Genomic DNA, 23,432 nt, shown 5'->3' with positions numbered 1-23,432 from the left:
TGTTTTTCATACAAGTTAATACTGCATATAACTGTGATATTATTTCTCAATTCAAGAAAATTTAAATTTCTTCTTCCCCTTTCCAAGAAATAGAAAATGTTCGTTAAATCATCATCAAATAATGCAAATGAATTATATCGGTAAATGAAGCCTAAACAATGAGAACTCTCGATTCTCCCGTTCTTATAAATGACCAAGAGGACTATAAAAATCTCCATTAACAGCCGTTTTTTTCTATTATAAAATTTGTAAGTTTTTAGTTCAGTTTCGATCGAATTTTCTGTCAGTATATTGCTAGTGCCGAAATTTTGTTTTTTTTTTTAATTTTGGGTTGAGTTTCAGTGAGTTCCCAAATATTCCATAGAAAATTTTGATCACAAGTCAATATAACTGTTTATTACCGAAAAGTTCTATTTTTCTTATATTTGAGACACCGGCAATATGCTGGTCATCAAAACGCGTATAAATAATATTTTTAATGCATTGTCCAAAATGGGTGTCTGATCGTGATATTTCGCCAAAAAATATTATAAAAATCCCTTAAAGACCTTAAAGACAAGACCTAAACGCTAAACGTATTAGTTTGTTAATTCCCATCAAATAAAGAGAGAAGCGTGAAGATGTCGACTTTACTAAATATAAAAAGATAACAATGCTAAACGAATTATTCACTAGGCTACTACCAAATATGTGGTTTGTGAAAATTTCCAGCTGTCCATCCGTCTAAATCGCGGCAAATCCTAAATCAATGCGCATCAGGTGGCGGCTGAATATTTTAGCTTCGGTATCTTTTGTCGATTGCACTGTGGCATTGGTTTACACAATAGCTGCCGACTTTCAGTAAGGAATATTTGAAACTCCTGCGTTATTCTCAGCAAAACATTTTTGAGAAGAACAATAATTAACAATAATGATAAAAAATAGTAAAATCTTTGACTGGTTGTTATTCAAATGTCAAATTTTGTAAAATAAACGGCACAAAAACTAAACCACTAGAGGTAAGAGGAACAAACATTTTCAATATACTAATATACAAAGAAAACTGATAGTTTTGGCTAGTTGAATGAAATACCCAGTATAAAATTTCATTATTCAGTATTTTGCACAAAATTGAAAGATATGACATTTTTGACTGGGGGTAAATATTTATGTCGTAAACGGACACGCAAGAATGCTATTTCCAAAATAGATACCGAGAATTGACTTATTGCTTACAGGATTTCCAACTACCGAGTTCAGTCATTCAAACCTAATTCCAATTGGCACTGATTTTTTAATTATCTTGATATTATTGACCTCTGTGGCCGTATAAAAGACTAGATATACTCTAAGAATCTTCAAACGAATAATGAATTGTATTTGTATGCTTTTATTAATCGAATGCACTTCGAAGGTCCGTTTTGCAATGAACATTTTGAACCAAAATAGTGGTGACAATTATTGTAATCAAGCTTTTATGTTTTTCATCAATCATAATGTCTCAAAATTATTTTTGTTTTTTGGCAACTAAAAAGTGAATTTTTGTCGTTCGACATCTTATTTCGAAAAACAAAATGAGAGGTAGGTCACGCCATAAATATTTATTCACATTGTCAAGTGTCATTCTTGTTCTTCTGTCCACTAAGCGTTTATCAACAGCTAAAAATTGCTAAATAGTGCAGTGTGCAATGTTGTAAATAAGGTTATATCCCATTCACACTTCTTAAAATCCTACCAAAATGGACAAAAGTTAAATATTACCTACGGTTCTTTTTTAACTTTTAAAGTGCATGCTATTAATGGATCTTGGGTCATTTGTACGGATTGCAACCCTAATTTGTAATAGATAAATAAGCAAGTGATTTAAAATTGGAGACTCATTTCTTTTTTTTTAATTGCAGAAAGTCCACGCACTTTTTCCTTTTACCCTGACCATATTTATCAGTAAAATTTCCATCGCAAGAATATTTGAGGTAGAAACTTCTTTCGAACACCCAAAAAAGTATTTTTTACGTCGGTCGCAGTTCAATTTAAATTAAAATCAGCAACCGACGTAGTGGTGGCTCAAATCCGTTTAAAATTTGACGACTACCTGTTGAGGAAGAAAACATTAAATTTTCTAGGTAATCCAAAAACGAAATAATATTCTGGATGTTCCATTTCAAATAAGGTACAACCTCAAGGTTATTTCATCTTGAGTAATCGTGGAAATCAAAAATTTAGAATCCTAAGTTTTTCTGAACCCAAAAATTTATGATACCTTTGTTTTTTTATATTATGTTCAATGTTACGATGATACGATTAAATTTTGAACATCGGGATTTAAAAAAAAATAGAAAAGTGCAAAGTAGTATGTGAAACATATTACCAAAAGCGGTATTTTGAGCAATTTGATTGCTCGAAAATTTAGAGCTTATTACCCAAAAAATCTCAATCAACATTACTAAATTCAATTCGTCTCGTGTACTCCAGAAATGCAACAATACTTATATTTTTCCATGTTGTGACCTACTTTAGATTTTTTTTGTTTTTTTTTTATACTACTATGCCAAATTTGAAAAGCTTCCTTGTTTAGTTCGCCATAAATTTTATTAGAACATGCAATGCCAATAGTCCTGTAGATAAAACATGTATACCCTAGTAGACCCGGAAGTTGCAAAGAAAATTCGGGGATCGAAATAAAAAATGCCGCGCAATTGACCTTGTTGAAACAACGAATAGTGAAGTCTGGCCACGTCCTAAATCGCCGTTAAACTAGACCAAAGCGTCTGAAAAGAAAACAAATCAGCTCTAGACTCTCTAAAATTACTCGTCTATTCGAAATCAGAAAATCGAAGTAAAATCCACTCTTTTTGATAATAACTAGCTTTGTTATTAACACGAAAACATAGCAAGATTACAAAATTATGATCGTCACTATACTTAATAGAATAAAAAATTCAGCGGTGGAGATTTTTTTGTAAAAAATAATAGTCGAAAAAGCAAAACAAACTTAAAAGACAGTCATTTTAGCATACACGTTTATATGTAATTCTACGTTTGATTTAGGTTTTCTGTTTTTGCAGTCGTTCAGTTTATTTCGGGCAATCTTAATTTTGACGTTCCACGTTACAAAATACATATTTTTTTACTAATAAACTTTCACCGCAATGTTATTGCTATTTTGTGCCATGCCCCACTTCTAAAATTTGCATGCCTCCCATACATAATTTTTAACATTAAAAAATTGATTTGTTCGCTTAAGAAATATAAATGATAGGTTTTAGGAAGATGTCACTATGAAATTACTATCAAAAACAGTAAATAATATTTGAAAACATATAATAAAAAAGTAAAATTCAAATTCGAAATAATTTTAATACAGATTTTCCATATTACTTTAGTGCGATCCTTGCGCAGAGATTTTATATTAGGTTCCCATTTAGTTAGCAGTCGATTTCGTTTTTTTATCAGTAAATCATTTACAGCACTAAATTCACACTCGGCGAAGTATGAACATGGAAACGGTAGTAAAAGTTGCCTTATATTTTTGGTTGCATTTGAGTATTTGGTTAAAGTTTCTTCACAAAGCCATGCCATCGCTCCTTTTATATATTATTGTATATTCTGAAATTTACCCCATTAATTAACAAATTGCCCCCTTGTGGAGCGTGGACCCCATGTTGGGAAACACCTAATTATAGCGTTCTTTGGATCCTTTCTCCCAGAATTGGGATGACGAAAAGTTTGAGGAGATATACCCCTCATTTCCTCCGTCAGAATAAGAGATTATTTTAGAAATTTGACAATGGAAATAAATGAAACACAAAAACTCATTAAGGGCAAGAAATTACCGATTTTTATTGTATTACAAAATTTTAAAAACATCTCTCATAGTCATCAAACTAATATAATTTTTTCTATTCCATACTCTGACATAACAATTATATATGGTTTAGCATGTGAAAATTGTAAATTTATGACGTCAGCGTTGTTACGCACGGTCTCGAGCCACTTCGGACATTTCTGGTATTTAAGTCACCGGTTTGGTTGGTCTGGGGATGTTTTCACATCACGTCCAGGATGTACCAGAATGTACCAAAAACTATTTTAATATTTTATTCTTTTTGCATAATATAATTTAATTGATTGGTTGACAACAACAAGGAACTCCGTAATCAATGTCGTTGTACTCGAAAAACTTATATTTTTGCACACTATATATTCATCTAACGCAATACTAGAATTTCTATAGGAATATTTTCATTAACAACACATCTGCGAAACTACTAATTAAATTATTTTTGATAGGCGTAATGAACTATAAAGTATGCAGATCGTGCAAGTAGAAGGACATAAATCGCAAGTTCCTGACAACAAATTAAAAATTATTGTTACTTAATTAAAATATTCTGAAATAAACGATTATTTTTTGGACGGCAAATTAAGATTTGAAGTCGAATATTGGTTTTTATATACAATTCACGAAGGAAGACATAACGCTGAATGAAGCTAAATTAAAAAGTGACCCAGGTGCCTCAAGCTGATGACGCAAAATGACGCAGCTAAAATTTAAAGAAATCGATTATTTCTTTGAAATTTGTAAGATTTTAATTTTTCCCACGAATCAATCAAGTGCTTTTTGGTTTAAATTATGATAACGATGGTAATAAAGCTCAAACGAAGTGTAGAGAAACCTACATTTTTGATTAGGTGTATTTAAAAACTCAATACATACAGCCACATTGTTGGATTTATTCTCGGGATTCTTTTTGACAAAATTCGCCTGAAAAACAGTAGCAGTTGCATTAGATATAGTTAATAAGCGAAAAAGAAGAAGGGTATAGAGGTGGCTTTTTAGTCACAAAAACGTTAGTTCGCGAATCTACTAAATGTGCTCAAAAACAAAACAACCAAAACCTGCAAGACATCGCTAATAATAAAAACATAAACCACAAGACGTTACCAAGCTAAAACCAGATAAACAACTTGTCAACTTTTGTGTGGAATCGCACATCTAGGCTTCACGACATGACTTTTTGGTCAGCCAATTTATAAAATATCATGGTGACACTAAATTGGTCTAAAAAAGAAAAACCCTGTTTTTTTTCGCTTATATTCAACATTGTTTTATCGAGAACAGATAATTTTGCATTTGACCATCTGATTAAGTACTTTGTAACAAGTTGTTAAGGACTGGACTTCTGCTTTTTCAAAACGACACGTTGACAATAATCTACAAAGCAATTTAATATTTAAAAGCTACACCGATGGTGTCACTTACTTTTTTGCAAACTATGGGGTGCTTTGATTTCCGCAGCAGGGTTTGAATAAAACGATCAAGTACGCAAACACTTCCCTGACACAAAAAATCATTCCCGAACAATAATCGTTCTTGCAACAAAAAAATCAATTAAATCTAAAAGAATATTTCAACGCGTATATTATAAAGCACGTGGAAATAGCCGCAAAATTAAAGCCAGCGAAACCTCCACCACGCTATAATAAAAACACTGAATATTTATTCATACTTCACTTAAGCCTGTTGTTCCGACAAACGATTAACGCGGATAGCGATGATGAACGACTTGTTGCGAATATGAACGAACAGTCGTCAAATGGCGCACATGAATTAATAATAATAAAAATAATAAATGACTCCATTCTATAGGTACGGTGACCAAAAACTGAAATGCGCGTGTCGATTTCGATTTTAGATTATATTGCCTCGTACAAGGTGTTTTTAAAAAAATCCTATGATTTTGTGTACCTATCCGGTCCATGGAGAAAGCTAGATAGTTAGTGCTTAATTTTTACGTTGTTACGTGGTGATTACCATTTTTAAAATGTCCTTATAACTTTTTTAAATCTAAAACTATCGAATTTTTCATAAGGGACTTATTTCTAGTATCTTTTTAGGTAATAATGTTTTTATCGGAATTGGAAATTCTCATAAATACAAAAGTTATCGGCAATTATCGAAAATTGTTGCCTAGTGATTGCGAAATACGGTTTTTAGAATCAAATATTCTATATAATATGTATGTCGATTTTGCTCTATCATATATCCAGATTTCCATCAACGTTTAACCTACTATCCACCTTCAATCAAGCAAATGATAAAAGTAAAAATGTTAAAACAGTACTAATTAACAAGATCAAAATTGTATCAAAATAGAGGCAAATTACATTCATGGATCCACACTCCACTTGTCTGGAAATAGTGAATTATTGATGCATTGGTTCGATATATGCACTATGAATAAATTAATAGCTTTAATCTTAATTTCTATAATGACTTGAAAAACATGGTTCTTCGCAACCTGACTGAATTTAAAATTAAACTTAGTTTAATTTATGACATTCGAAATGCGATAACGAACATTGTTCCGGTGTCAATTCTAGAACAGGATTAATGCATTGGTTATTTATTTCATTTGCATCCGAAAGATATGTTTCAATATTTTTTCTTAAAAAGTTGGCGCACCCCCTGGCTGCTTTTGCTATAATAAATTGCGGGATATCATCCGTTCATTTGTTGAACTCCGACTGGAATCCTGCCGACGTTTCGCAAGATCTCACTTGGCATCTTCAATGCTCGCGCTCCGAAAACACTTCGAACACTGTTTTATATATATATATATATATATATATATATATATATATATATATATATATATATATATATATATATATATATATATATATATATATATATATATATATATGTATATATATATATATATATATATATATATATATATATATATATATATATATATATATATATATATATATATATATATATATATATATATATATATATAAATATAAATTTCGGTTATGATAGTCTCGACCTTGGTAGCTCAAAGATGGGTTTAGATATATTCTTTTACGTCACTGCTAAATGTCTCTATGTTACCAAACCACACAAGCGTAAAGACATTCACTTCAAAATTACATTACAACTAATAAACAATTACTACGAGAGTGGAAGACTGGTAGTAGGACGAAAAAAGATTAAGATTAAGGGCAATATCAAATTTAAAATTGTAAGCAAATTCGTTATAAAAATAAATAAGAACTAAAAGTTCAGATTTTCATGAAATTATATATTTTGACATGACAATTGTTTCGACAACACCGTGTCTTTATCAAATGTTTGATAAAGACACGGTGTTGTCGAAACAATTGTCATGTCAATATATAATTTCGTGAAAACCTGAACTTTTAGTTCTTATATAGTTTGATAAATGGATTTTCATCAAGTAAAAGCCACCTCAGTTCAAATTCGTTATACCTTAAAGCTTCCATAACTAACCAGTACTAACCAAAACTAACCAAACTACCAAAAAAAATTGAGAATATAAATTTTAAATTTATTTTACACCTACATGCCTGCGAAGGCACCGTTCCTGGAAATTCAGGAGCGAAGTTCACGGGTTCAATGAAAATATCTCGTCTAAAACAACCGACCTAGTAACGCCGTACAGCGGACTCTGTCGGGCAGTAGCCAAACTCAAAGGCGAATCGGTAGGCAAATAAAAAATGACCAAATGGAATCATGAGTGGAACGAAAATAAATAAATGCTCTTTAGACAAGGGCACAAGTAATATAACTAGTTTTTGGCTATACTGGCAAAAGAAAGTGTAAAATTTAATAAACAACACTGTTGTTTGACGTGCATAAAGGTTTAGATTTTAAAAGGTCAACATTTTAGATCAACCGTGCCCCTCGTTTTCCATAAGCGTTTAGCGAGCGATCTACGTAAATCACCCTACAATGAATGTATTAAAAATAAAGGAATTCTAAAAAAACGAGAAAATAAAATATAGAAGTACCCGCGGGAATGTCATCCAATACTGCTATAATGTTAATTAAAGATTAAAATCAATTTAAGTAAACCGTTGTTGAAAATATCATTATACAGTCTAATCAAGTTGAAACACGAGCATAAACAGGAGCCTACGTGGGAAATTGCTTCGGGGAATCCTTAAGCTAAATATAAAAATGTATCTCGAATTAACCTTTAAAACCCGAAAGTTAAATTGTGCGAGAGTCAGCTCATTATTTCGCAATAATTTATATAAAAAATATGACTTGACCTCTCTGGGGACAGCATTTTCATTTCAATAGTAAAAAAACTTAAGCAAGAAATAAGATATGACGTAAACGAATAAGTGGTCAGACTATGGTAGCGTAAATGAGATTAGCCCTAGCCAACAAATAAGACTCTTTATAAAGCAGATACGCGACGATGTAATGCATGAGCTCTATTATCTCGGAAGCAGTGAATCATTTTTCTATAAAGCTACATTTATTCGGCGAAATAATGAGTTTGATCTGTGGCACCAAACGTACACAAATCAGTTTTCCAAAGCCTCGGTAAAGGTAAGTGCTATTTTATCGTAATGCGGGTTTGCAATCTTTAGTTTAATCACGTCTATACTCAGTCTTCCAGAATTTTACAAACGAGAGACGAGAGACGAGTCGAAAACCTAAGCGCAATTCTCAGTGATAAGATTCGAAACCCTGTGAAAATATTGTTGAGAGTTGTCGTCAACGATTTATGTTTTTATGAGAATAAACACCTTTTTAAGAAAACACAACGAAACTTGCTTTTTATTACTTCCACCATTTTACCCACTCTTCCCGCTTCTTCTTCTATTCTTAAGGCTAACGAAACGCTACATTGCCATGTTACATGTTGCCGATTATTAACCTATTTCTCAACAGATATAGCTAACAATATAAATAAGTTATGCCAGTAGGTCTAAAACGCTGTCACTTTTTGAATGCATTTAAAATAATTTGCAAAAGCAGCAACTATGACATAAGCGTGGGTTCAAATAATTATTATTAATTCGATTATTTGATCCTTTTTGATAAACTTTTGGTTGACGAATATAAACTTCAGAATTTATTTTTGGATTTGCTCTATATTTAAGCCCATTTGACAACAATACGATAACAAAATTTTTAAACTTTGCATTTTGTCTACAGGTGCATAAATATAGTCAATTTCATCAGTTTGCTCTTACTACTAACCTAGCTTTATAACTATTATCAGTATAAACCCATTTAACATCCAAAAATTTATTATTTACGTTTTCGACTAATTTTCAATTTTTATTTTTATTCGCTTTCTTTTGATGCTATCGCCTCCTCAAATGTAGTTGGTACATCAGCTCTACAAAAAATTACAAAGATACTACTGTTATATACCACATAATCTTCAAATTTTTAGTGATATTCGCATTGTCGTAGTTTTCATCGATTGAATCGATATCAGAATTGTCGCTAATTTTATTACTCTCATTATCATATTCATCTCCATTTAAACTAATATATTTTACATTTTCCTCAACAATATCAACATGCCTTGCAAATATTACTTTATTGTTTAAAAGTACACGAAACCGATGTCACTCTACCCCATTAAAATAACCAAATCAGCCTTTTTGTCCCATTTAGAAATTCCCTTTTCTACCTGTTTTCTTACAAAAACTTTAGTTATAAACATTCGGTCTTTTTCCAAAAAATGTTTCAAATAGCTTTTTTTTCTCAACAGTATTTGGTAATGTACGATTTTTTAAATAAGTTGCTGCGCAAACAATTTCAGGCCAGTACCTTTTATCAACATTGGATTCTGCTAATAAACGACGTGACATATATTGTTCTATTAAAACGTTCCGCCGTTCCATTCAACTCATGTACATATGCTGCACAATTATTAATAACAATACCTTTTTCTTTTGCAAATCTGTAAATATAAACATTTAAATATTCGTTACCATTATCGCACCTTAAAAATTTAATTTTCTTTCCCGTTAAATTTTCACATTCATTTACATATTGTACAAGACAATCACAAATTTCTGCTTTAGACTTCATTGTATACACTTTGGCAATTTTACTATTATCATCGATAAAAGAAACAAAACACTTATCATCTTTAAAACCCCTAGTATTAAAAGGTCCACAAACATCAGTGTCAACAATTTCCAAAATGTCTTTAGCTTTGTTTCTATTGTTTTCAAAAGGTATACGGTGCATTTTGCTATCTATGCATGTTTTACATTTCATAAATTCAGATTCGAATTCATTTGGAATACCTTTGGCCAAAACGTTTAAATATTTTTAAAATTTACATGTCCTAACAAACGATGCCACTTTTCTTGTTGATTCATATTCTCAATACTTTTATTTGCAATATTTACCATCGATTTTCGAGATTGTGACTTTAACTTGATTTGCATGATATACATACCATTTATGTTCAAAGCTACTGCTGTTACTTTACCAATATAACTATATGACTCCGGCAGTGTATTTAACATGTAATTTAATTTCTCCTTTTGAAACACACTGGCACCTGCGTTTTTAAGCCCATTTTCAAATTCACTGAAAAAGATTGCAGAATCGCTATAATTTTTAAGTTTCAATTTCTTCAATTTATTTCTGCATACAATCTGTGCTGTTGATTCTTTTAAGTATAAACTGCCAAACTTTTTAATTATCTCGTACGCTGTTTCGTAGTCACATACAAACACTAACTGCCTCTTTGAATTCGCACTATATATGTAATTTATTGCTTTCAAGTCGTTTTCATCCCAGTCATTTTTGTCCGTGCTCAATTTCGCTGTTTGGATTACAACTTTACATTTTTTCAAAAACATTGTCATTCGTTTTTTCCACATACTATAGCCTTTTCCGTCAAACAACGGTATTGCAACTTCGGTTCTTCACCATTTTGTCACACATGTTTTCCTACGTACATCGGAACGGAAAGATTATTTTCTTTGATATGCTATATATCAGTACACATACACAAAACTAAAATAGAGAACTTATCACACATTTTTCTTTACATTTTTCATAGTGCCACACACTCTCTTCTCTCGTCACAGAACACATACTGGCTTTTTCCCTCCATGCACAGTGTTGCCACATATATTATGTTCAGTATAAATAATAATTAAAATAATAAATAATAACCCGTTTTGTAAATTTAATAATTTGTGTTATAGAAAGAGCTCAACGAATAGAAAACAATACCCGATATATATCATTTAAAATAAACAACTAAGCTGTAATAAAATATACAGTTTAAATTGAGGAAAGTCCGAAGTTAGAAAATTAGAAGTTAGGAAAATTAGTTTTTCAAAAGTAGTAAAAAGTTTACAAGAAAAATCGCAAGGCTCATATTCAACTTAATATTAACCAGTTGTCCTCCATTTAAAACTTCTTGTTTTTAAACTTCAATTTCCATGAGAGTTGAGTCGTCCATTCAATTGCGTATATTTACGAAATCTAACAGTGTAAACATTATTCCGATTTTGCGTTACTAATAACAAAATAAATTTATTGTCGATAATAATTACACGAGCCTTATTCGCCCATCAATGTTTACGCCAGTTTAGAAAATTTCGAAATCACTTAACACTCAACTCGAGTGGAACATAAATTACACAAAAGTAGGTTTTGGAACACTGCGAGGCCCAAGTGAAATCCATAATGACAATCTGCGAAGCAATATTTAACAAACGATCTGCCATAATTTGTTTAGAGGCATATTTTAGAGGCCCTATCCTGTCCTATCCTATCCAGATTACAAAATTTTATTATTATTTTTATTATCCATTACTGGTAAGTTTCAAGGTCTCAATCTCAATGTCTTACTTACTTTCGTTACATTTAATTCGAGATTCACTCCTACATAAAACTGTGTAAGAATTGGTCTAACAATGACCATTATTTTATGACGAAAAGTTCAAAGAAACATAACTGCATAATACCTACATACATTTCAGGATACTGCGTTATTTGATTCGGGTTGGGTGCGTGGTTTTTTCCATGGAAAAGAGTTCTCAATATACGCACTCTACAAAACTACTGACAGAATTGATACTTAAGAAAAGGCAGTGGGGAAGCCAGGAGTCCAAAGGACAAGCCGATTGTTCAGGTAGACAAGAGAGTCAAATGACTGACGGGTAGAGACAAGCCTACAGTTGCCGCTGGAAGGCAAATCAGCTTTAAGAGACGAGAGTGCTATAGACAGTAGTAGAGATCCCTAACTTCTACATCCTCCCGAGGAGGTTTTGTGGTAATTAAATTACAGATTTCTAAACAGAACTAACCATTCATCAGCTGACAACATATACACTAACCAAAATAGTCACATCACTGACGGAGGCAGGTGAAGTTAAGTGTGAACTATTCCGATAGGACGTCATCATTGGTATGCTTTATTAACGGTTGCCAGATCGTACGCTTGGATTCATGATGTTTCCGTTATTTTAATGAATACTGCTGTCTTAAACTTGCCTTTTTTCAAATGCGGTTCCTCGTGAACAACGCGAGCTTAAACCATTACATATTTTACATTTAAAGGTCGATTAGTTTCTCCGATATATGGCTCTCTATATTGGAGATCATTTTATTGGCTGACATTGAATCCAAATATTATAACAGTTTTAATATTTTTTTAAATATTCTTTTATAACTGATATTATAGATTATTTTCCGATGGTTCTTTAAATTAACGGAACAGCTGTAGTTAGGGTGAGAAGGTGACACTGTTATAAATAAATAAATAAATACATTGTTATTTTACGTCCTTGTACGTTAGTCCAATGGCTTTTTTGATAATCTGCAAAAGATCTCTGCAGATCGCCAACAAATATTTCAAACTGTGTAACTCGTAATTCTAATAAAATGACCTCGGACTCTGCCTATTCTCTATTTTTAGAGAGGGATTATGGATAAGAAAACGACCGATCTCAAGAGAACGTCCTCTTTCTTATCGTATTATCTCCGCATGTGGGTTGTTGACGTTCACCGAAGCAGTTAAATCAGACTGGAGAAATGTACAATTTAGTAAAATACCTTCGCATGACGTTTTGTACAACATAAAAATTTAATACGCTTCATACACCGTGTACAAAATCTGATTACTTTAGCAAACAACTTATCCAAACATCGAAACTTAATGACGTAGTAATAAAAATTTGGGCATTTGTAAAACTAAATAATTATAAATAAAAATATATTTTTTTTCCAAAAAAAAACATTCCGTATTTTGGTCTACAAAAACTGGTATAAACAAGGGCGATAAGACAATCAGTGTTATTGGTATTGTCCTAAATTATAACTACATACAAAAATTTGGTTTTTAAACAAATCCGCACGTAAAAAACTTACTAATTGCATTGAATTAACCGATGTTGATTTTCCCGACCTTAATATTAGATGTTTCAACTGCAAGAATACATTACATTTTCAGGAGACATCACTAATATTCAGTTGGCAGCTTCCTGCAAAACCGTGGGTGTTTTAAATCGTGAATGACTGGATGCATCAGCAATAGCAATAAGCCGTCTTTGTGAAAACTAACATCAGTTGTGCAAGTGATTAATTTACAATCACTGTAATTAATTTGTCAGAAACCTCTGTTGTGAAAAGGTTAACAAAAGTGCAAATGCATTATTTAAAACTTATGCTGAATAAAATGCCGAGGTGCCTCAAATGGTTAGCTTAAATAGGCCAATTTGTTGACTGATAATTTAATGAAATAAAAAATTAGTAAAATAGAAATTTACAAATAATGAGACTTGGAGAACTGCATCTTCGTAGCAGTCATATTTTAAAAAAACCTTGGGCAATAAAAGTAGGGCTAGATAGGAATACAATATACCTATGAAAATAGGTCCAGTATAAAAAAAATCACAACTGCCACGCTCTTATTATTATTATTATTATTATTATTATTATTAATTTATAGTTATATTTCAACAATGAAAACCTATTAATAACAGTTTTGTCACTTTCATTAACTGTTTAGTAAGTAATTGCGTAATAGGCTGCGATAAATCACAATTTCCGTGGTTGCAACTTCTGACAATCAATATTCAAAAAATATAGTCGATATTCGTTATGCTATTTTTAGTGACCCTAGAAACTTCGTAATTTGTTTTTTAGATATTTTATTAAAATCTGCGGTAAAATCGCTACAGAAGAAAACTAAAATCTTTTAGTTCACCAATATTTTCCGATCATTTATGCTCTCGTTCAAATATAATCATAAAATCTGGTTGTTTGTCACTGGATTCGATCCCCTCAACCTATCTCGCGATCCGAAAAAATAAATATCTTCGAAAATGAAATGCGTGGTTTCGCCATCTTTATTGAACTTGATGGAAAATATCTGGATTACTGTCGTTGCAAAAATAACATCATAACATAACATATTGGCCGCATTAGATTTTTTTTGACGTACCTCACGTTATATATATATATAAGTTTTGGTAATAATATTGGTTTATATTTCTGAGAAGCTTATAAAAATACAAATTATTTTGTTTAAAAACTTATATAGCAAGTTCAAAAATAAGCAAGTATTTGGTTAATCTTGTTAATTTCTGTTATTCTTTTACTGAGTTGATAGAATTACGAGAGACAGGCGAATGTACAACTTGACAACACTAGATTGCAGTCAAACATTTACCCCTTTCCCACTATAGGAAACCATTAGACTGATATCTATGTTTTATGAGTCAAAGTCTCTACCAGTGGCTGCCATTTTCGTTTAGATGATTTAGTGGTGATCCAAATTTCAGTTGGTGCTTTATTAAAACAATAAGAACGAAGAATAGATATTAACGCACAATACACTCATAAGCGCACAAGAAAAAAATGGAAGGCAAAATATGATTGCAGCTATAAAACCTGTAGAAATTAAATATAAAAGTGCTAAAAAATATGGAGAAAACCAGTTTTTCACCAAAAACTGGAAAATCGTCTTTCTACATACCATCATTAAATGGCAAAAAAATATTTTGGAATAACCAAAGAAGATATTTGTAAAATGACATTTCTTGGTGCAGAGAAAATAAAATTTAACGGACAAAAAGACTAAAAGGACAATTTCAGTTTTAAGATAAACATGTCATCAGTCAGGTTGAATTCAACAGGTTATATTTGCACCATTATTTTATTGAATGCAACATGCAACAGTAGAAGATCCCGTTCCCCTTGTTCTGGACGTTGCAAGGTCATATCATAGTAATTTGCTTACAATCTCATTCTATGCCTAAGTGGACCATATTAGTTAACACCAGGACCCCATACAAACACATTTAGATAGCCCATTATGTGGACATCACAGTAATAAGTAATATAATTTTAAAATTATTTCAAAAATTGATCTCCGCGGTTCATCGTTAATCAGGACTTCGGAATATATTCCTTCGTCTTTAATCACATTTATATTAAAACGAATGCCGATATTGCCGAAAGCCATGCCAAGTTCTCGAGTCTCCACGCATTGCACTACCGGCTTTTAAAATTGAATGATTTCCAGGGAATTCAATTTTTTTTATTTCACTACCGGCAGATATTTTGATTAAGCGATTTGAAAAACTGTTATTGAATATTCAATCTTTCTCGACATTTTCATCTTATAGCCGAACGCTAAAAACTTGACTGTTGCATTCAATTGCAAATATTATTTAATGTAACGTTGAAGTCGAGTTTTCTAGCTTTTGAAGTACTTTGAAGTAAAAGAAAAATTTTTCATAGAACTGCCGCATAATATTGATAATATTGTTACGTTGTTAAACTAAATAAAATTACTTCGACTCATCAAAGGGGACAGTGAAAGACGAAGGTGCCACTACTCAAAATCATAAAATTTGGGGTGTTAATTTTTAAACATTAAAAAATAACTGCTTCGTGTGTCGGTGGATTCAGCTTTACTAGAAATTTTATTCTTCATTTTCATTGAAGAATTTAATAATAAAATAAAAATACAGTTTTTACACGGTAGAATTTTATAACATTTTATATTATTATTATATTATAACATATTTTCAGATTAAATTTGATTTAAAATTTGTTATTTATTTTTATGGTGTGTCCCTTCTGCGCCTTCGTGGGAAGTAATGTACAAATGATTCTAAACATTTGTTGTTGATTTTACAAAAGCTATCCTTAGCTTTTTCAAAGAAACTTCCACAGGCCACTGTAATACCTTTTATAAAACTTCTGGATTCCTCCTGCGTCGGTTTTTGCTGTTGGCTTCTTCAGAGCTTGACTGAAAGTCAGCAAAAACCGACGCAGGAGGAATCCAGAAATTTTGTAAAAAATACTATTCATAGAATCTATGACAAATTAACGACTTATAAAATCGGGTTCGTCGTCATTTATTGCACCGTTCTTCGAAACATTAAAAGTAGCTGTCGAAATATGAATATTGCATATGCAAAGAAAAACTACATAATAATAAACAGATACTTATAAAGCCTGTGTCTTAATACAATATTCTAAAATCAAACATAATTAAATCACAATGTACTTAAGGACTCCAGAATTCAGAAATAAAACTGTAAAAAGCACGAAATAGGATACAGTTCATGGGCAAAGATAAGCGAAATAACAACAAGTATAGTAAGTATAGTGAGTGTAGTACCATTAAATCATAATTTTGGAAGACAATATTTTGTCTACATTTCTCTCTTTGGATATATGGAACTCAATTAGATTACGTATAATATATTCTGAGAAGAGTCTTTATTTTACTTAAATGTTGGTTATGGTGATTAGTATGGATTGGCATAGCTAGTACTGTATTACTAATAGATAGATACATATCGTTTATTGACCACCTATAAATACATGTATTTATGAAGTCGAAACTCAGTAATATAATAAAATAGAAATAACAGCAACAATAACAAAAAGAAGAAAATATAAATACAACAACAATTTGATAAATTTAACAAGAAATAGAAAAAATAATATGTATATAAACATATGTTTATACAAAAAAAAATTATAAATAAAAATATTTGCTTGAGTTAACAGTATACACTATATTCTTGGGATATGCGATAGAAATTCCTCAACTGAGTAAAAACCATAACTGGAAAAATAGCTTCTAACCGATAACTTAAATTTTCTTATCGTAAATTGCTTAGCGTTAGCTTTATACAAGCGGTTATAGTTGTTCACAAATATGTTATATATGTTCAAATTTAGTTTATTTTTCTGAGTAGTGGCTAATCTAGACTTAAGTGGAACAATATTGCTAGATCCGCGTGTGTCGTAGCAGTGGTAGTCACCATGAGTTGGATACCTCTGCAAACCAGCATGGACCTCCAGAAGGTTGTAGTATATGAATAGGGAAGGCAGAGTTAGAATCTTAAATTTAATAAAAAGCTCACGACAATATGCTCCAGGAGGAGCCCCTTGGAGAATGCGAACTGCTGCCTTCTGAAGCCGAAAAACCCGATCAGCATCTGAAGAGTTACCCCAAAGAAGCACGCCATAGGTCAGATGACTGTGAAAGAGTGCAAAGTAGACAGTCTTTAAGGTCTTCTGCGAAATGCAGTCTTTTAATTGCCTTAATGCAAAGATTTGAGACGAGAGTTTGGAACATAGATACTCGATATGAGCCGACCAGGTTAGGAAGGTATCGAGAAAGATACCTAGAAGCTTAGCAGGCTGTGACTTTACAGCTCTTTTGTTGGATGTTATTAGCATTTTTTTCGTCTTCGATGTGTTAAGCTTAAGTTTATTGGCGGCGAACCATTGGTCAACCGCCTGAAGATCAGCGTCAGCCATCACCTTCAAAGTCGCAATATCCTTGTCCGAAGAGATCAAGGTCGAATCATCGGCAAATTGAATGCAGTTCGCCGTATCGACGGCCTTTACCAGATCATTAATATAAATTAGAAACAGGAGGGGACCGAGGATGGATCCTTGGGGAACTCCCCTATTAACCGCTACCATATTAGACTCGGTACCATTAACATATACATATTGCACACGGTCTGCCAAATACGATTCAATCAGACCCAGTGAATTGCCTCTGACGCCATAGTATTCAAGCTTTTGAGCCAGAATCTCAATGTCAACACAGTCGAAGGCCTTCGAAAGGTCACACATGGTGACTGAGGCTGAGCGACCCTCATCCAGGTCTTCAACCACACTGTCAATCAATGTAACCAAAGCCCGAATAGTGGACTTCCCTCTGCGAAAACCAAACTAAGACTGATTAAACAGTCCTTTGTCCTCAATAAATTGCCTTTAATTATAATTTCAAAAATTTTACTTACTACTGGAACAATTGCAATTGGTCTGAAATTATCTAGATTTTCTGGATCCCCTTTTTTATGCAAGGGCAAAATCTTTGTGATCTTAAGTTTTTGGGGGAAAACCCCCTCCTCCATGGATTTATTAATAAGTGAGGTAATGGGTCCTAAAAGTGAAGTTAGACATTTTTTGAAAATGCTTTGAATTTTTAAGTCTGAGTATGGCTTGCCTTACATCAGATTCCAACACTAGTGGCATAAAAAAAGAGGATGGTGGTTTTGGGAAACGGTGCAAAAAACTCAAGGCACTGGTCGACGGTGTGGCTATACTGTTTATGATCTTAGTTGGAATCGATGAGAAGAATTTATTGAAAGTGTCTAACAAAATTGTGGTAGATATTATTGCATTTTTATTTCTTTTCCTTTCGAAATTAACAATTTTCCACGTAATTTTGGACGTATCCTCCGAGGTAGTGATGATATTGTCGTACGCCTTTTTTTGTTTTCTTTAATAGCCCGTTTATAATCCCTATGGTAATCTTTATATCTATGCCAGTCAAGGGTGATTCTAGAACAATTATACGTTCTTTTTAAGTCATAAACACGCTTACGCATTTCTCTCAGTTCATTAGAAAACCACACTAAGGGGCAGCGGTGCTCCTTAGCTTTAGTAAGGGGGAAAGATGCTTTTGAGAGATCAGACGGGGTATTAATAATGGAGGTGCACATGTCATTAGCATTCTGAGCATTCCAAATCTGGTCAGGCCAACAAACTCGAGACAGTTTATCGATAAAGACACTTATTGATTTATCATTAACTAATCTAAAATAGTCATTATTCTTATTTTTATTTATGGAGTTTGATGCTACATTAACCTTAATAAGCTGACCAAAGTAATCCGATAAAGTAGGATCACAAACAATAACATTTAAATCACGAGAAGGAAAATTCGAGACTACGTTGTCCAAGCAAGATACAGTTGACATAACCTTTCTGGTGGGCTCATTCACAAAAAACTCCAGGCCATAGGACTATATTAAATTTTTGAATTCAGATGACTGATTAGAAGTTGATGTTAGATCTACATTAAAATCCCCAACAATTATAATTTTGTCATACCTACAGAAAAGAAAGTTAATCATAGCATTGAAGTTGTCCACAAAAATAGAAAAACTACCATAAGTCGAAGATCTATAGAGTGTCACAAGTACCGTTCTAGTATTCAGAACTTCTGCGGCACAGAATTCAGCGTGGCTTTGAATGGAAAAATTCGACATATCTAAAGTTTTGTATTTCAGCCACGATTTCAAAAATATTGCTACTCCACCATGCTGGCCCGCCGGGCGACAGAATGAGGCTGCCAGTACAAAATCACCAACTTTAATGGAATTCAGTTCCTGGTTGCTCAACCAGTGCTCCGACACACACAGAATATTAACTCTGTTCAATGTTGTAAAAATTAAAATTTCATCTACCTTGTTGAACATTGATCGTACATTAATATGAAATAGGTTAAAAATATTTAAGTCCTTACAGTTTGTACGGTTTTCTTTACAGGGGGGTAAAGAAACTGGAATGGAATCGCCGTCACTAATATTGATAATACCATTTTTGTTCTAAAATAATACTGTGATGGGGTTTTCAAACCAATTTGAATTTTAAAATTGAATACTGGATTAGGTTTTCAAGTCCTTGGTCGTTTGAATACACGTTTTGAAAAAGAAGGTTCAAACGGTAGTGTAGTGAATGTTGAAGTTGAAGTATTTGTTTCATAATTCTAATATTTCACTGTCGGAACAAACTGATTCTCATTGGCATTGGCATTTTACTAATAAACAAGGTAGGGCTGTTAGTAAACAATGATTCAACTCAAATTAATTCTTAACAGGGAAATGGTTTTTTTAACGTAAAGCGAGTTCCGTCAGAAATTTGGTTATAAATGGTTTAGGTTATGAATGGATTAACAAAACTAAATCTAGGCCCTTTGATACACAGTTTTGCAGTTCATTTTCTCAGTGAAACTGTAGAAGAATGTTTTTTAAACCAAATTGAATTTTGAAATTGAAATTTAGTTTGATGAAGAGTGAAAAGATAATAATAATGAGTAATGTAATATAACGAGATTGACATTGAGTTCCAATATCTGCTTTGCAAAAAATTGAATTGTAATACTTACCGTTCCAAACAAGAGTTAAAAAAGATGTTTTGTTCAACATGTCAAATAAGTTATATACAGTGTATTCTAAAAAGTAAGTATTGTTTAACCGCACAAGATACGAGGGTAAAAGAAGATAAAACGAACAAATAATTCTAATTCTTTCTTAAATACTTATATTCATAAATGAGCCTAGTTCCAGAAATGATGCAGATATGAGTATTAAAGTAAAGTAAATACATTTTTCTGAAACTAGACAATATTTGTTGAAAAATAGGCGTACAATTTTATATCTCCAATATTTTTAATGTATATTGTTCAACGTTATCAACCAATAATACGAGTTTAAGTTTAGTAAATAAAAATAGTTAAGTATAGACACAGAACTAAGTATTGAAATTCATATTGAAAATATAGTGAATAATGCTTACAGAAATATGAGTTTATTCCAAGGGTTAGTAAAGACTTTAAAGATGCCACGTCTCAAGTCGTACTCTATAATACCTAGGTGCGGTCCCATTTTGAGTTTCCCAGTGTGATATGGATTCCCCGATATCATAAGTAGATATAACCATAACCTAATTTTGCTTACTCTTTTGAATTCAGATTCTCATCGCCAACAAGAAACATTTTTATAAAGTGGCATGTCACAATTTGTCAGGTAGCACTCCGAACCTACTAACAAAAATAAGGAGTGTCTAAATTTTATTATAGGTATTAGGTATAGCAGAAATGCGCGCGATTTCGTTCGGTAGGCGTTCAGTCCGTGAATCCCTTCTCCGCGCTCGATAACGTTAGTATTCTGTGGCTCGATATTTTTAACGTAGGCGCACACCCCCGATCCCCAGCACAACACCTTCCCGACTATTTCAGCGATCATCCCTCGGGCAAACCCCAACGCCTTTTCGCGTACTAACGACTTCACAATATTTTCCAATAATTTCTGAATACTGTGAAAAACGGAAATCGGAAATTTACAACACCACTTTGTGATACGATTAGAAGGACCATCAGCTGGATATCCCTAAGTCGTTCCATCTCATAGTGTATAGAATAGACAAATATGTTGCAACCCTCATCCCAAACACTCAAAGTGGATACTAGACATCTGTCATTACATTCAGCATATACATTATTCATTACACATACAAAAAATATTCCTTATAACAATAGTCACAGTTTAGTCTCCTAGCAAATGCTCTAAAAAAATTATAAAAATGATTGTCACACCACTGGATTCACAGACAGCACATATCTTGATATTTGTATTTAAAAATTTGTGCTAGAATATGGTACTCTATTTCCGCAGTGCACAAGTGTTGTAGTGGATTGAGCATTTGAGAAACTGTTGCACCGTTATTAATTTATAGTTATAGAAGACGGTTTTATTATTGAGTGTTATACCGTTTTCTACTCCCCTAATCTAAAATAAACAATTATACCCCGATTACGTCTGCGCAAGGCGTCTCTTTAGGGAGTCAGCATTTTAAACAATGTCGCGAGTCACTCCGGCCGTTTCAGGTACTTTTGCCACGCGTTTATGATGGTATTATGTGGTTTGTCAGTGCCAATGGTCACGTCACACATAACAGCCAATGTATTCGGTTTTTCAAACATGTACTTAACAAAAACTGGTTTTTTGTGGGTTGACTTTTAGACGCTAATGCGATTTCTGATTTGCTGCCCCTAAAGATAAATATGTAAATCCGCAGACCCTCTGATATCCTTCGTTTATTCCAATAATAGGTAACATTTTACCGTCTCTGGAAATAGTTATTTATATTACAACTGTGTAATGAACTTTATTAGAATAACAATTACAATAACGGTTTCATGACTGCACTAATGGGACCATTACATAACGCACACAGGCCTAAATTGGTGACATAATAATGGCTTATCGTGGGTAGTAGATAAAATATCATAACGGATTACAAAGTCACCAACGGCTGGGAATATTGTCAAACTGCATACACGGCACGTTTGGCCTACCAAAATTTTTAAAAACAGAACAAAATAATCTTTTCCAAATTTGGTGTGCGGCTATAATTTCGATAATTGTATTATTATAGTAGATATGGAAATAATCCACGAAAACCTTATAAATGTAATAAAATGTATGTATGTATATATATATATATATATATATATATATATATATATATATATATATATATATATATATATATATATATATATATATATATATATATATATATATATATATGTTTAGCTTTTGGTTCTTGGGTTATAGGTCTTTGTATTAAAAGCGATTAAAATTTTTTGTCCATATATTGACGTTTCGGTCTTCTATGACCTTCTTCAGAAAGGGGTACAGTCTAAAATTATGTTATAGTACAGTTCTTTGTTTTTTTACATATGCACAACGGAATTACAAAGAACCTTACCAAAAAGAGACAAACACAAATCTTAAAATTGAAGAGGTAGCATCATATGGAAGTTTATACTTTAAAAGCGTTTGGTTTTGTCATAGTGCCTAGAAATATTATTGTTTTGGTTTTTTCCAACTATGAGAATAAAAAAGTCATACCCTTGATAAAAGATAAAAGTCCAACAAAAAATGATTTGTATACGGCACTCACACACATAATACACACAAATTTAACGAAACAGTTAAAATATATATAAGAGTTTATGTTTTATGTTAAATGTTTTGTATTCTACCTTGTGTACTGTGCTTGTCATCCTAGATCAGGTTAGTGTTAAGTTTTTAGGCAAGGAAAACTTATCTAACATATATAGATAGCTAGATAAAAAGTTAAAAATAATTTTAGCCAAAAATTAAAAAATTGAAGCCGCAAAACCTTTGAAAAATAGGTGAAGCAGAAGTATTGGCTGCTTGAAAAGCTATAAAAAATACTCGAAGTAGCACAATAAATCTGCTGAAATAGATATTGTTAGTTAGGCAAGACAGACTAGAAAGTAGCTGGCAACCGAGGTTCTGTAACCATGAAAAAGTCGAGAGTAAATTTTTAAAAACGTCTTTTATAGAAGGAAATAAACGTTTTATATAAAAATTGACAAAAAATGAATTATTGTGTCATCGGTGCAGATGATTATGGAGAGAACAAACATAGTCACATTTCTTAACTTAATTTTTGTATCCCCTTTAATATGAATCGTGGAGAAAACTGATCCCCCTCGTTCACTTAATAAAAATAGAAAGAACAATAAGTAACATAAGTGAGTAACATTAATAGCCAA

General features: G+C 32.2%; 1 protein-coding gene across 3 annotated transcripts in view; it reads right to left on the bottom strand.

The window, feature by feature from the left end:
- LOC132703803 (cAMP-specific 3',5'-cyclic phosphodiesterase) overlaps positions 1-23,432 on the bottom strand; it is a 205,436-nt gene that overhangs the window by 111,634 nt on the left and 70,370 nt on the right. Inside the window, exon 1 of one of the 3 annotated variants that reach the window (XM_060673285.1) lies at positions 5,243-5,455. The exons of the other annotated variants lie outside the window; for them this stretch is intronic. The gene's annotated coding sequence lies outside the window, so the exon portion shown is untranslated. Of the gene's footprint in view, positions 1-5,242; positions 5,456-23,432 lie in introns of those variants that run through there. 3 annotated transcript variants of the gene reach the window in all.

The sequence above is a fragment of the Cylas formicarius genome, unplaced genomic scaffold (assembly GCF_029955315.1).
Source record: "Cylas formicarius isolate icCylForm1 unplaced genomic scaffold, icCylForm1.1 PGA_scaffold_6__28_contigs__length_40554024, whole genome shotgun sequence".
Classification (NCBI taxonomy): Eukaryota; Metazoa; Arthropoda; class Insecta; order Coleoptera; family Brentidae; genus Cylas; species Cylas formicarius.
This window is presented reverse-complemented; position numbering and strand designations above follow the sequence as displayed.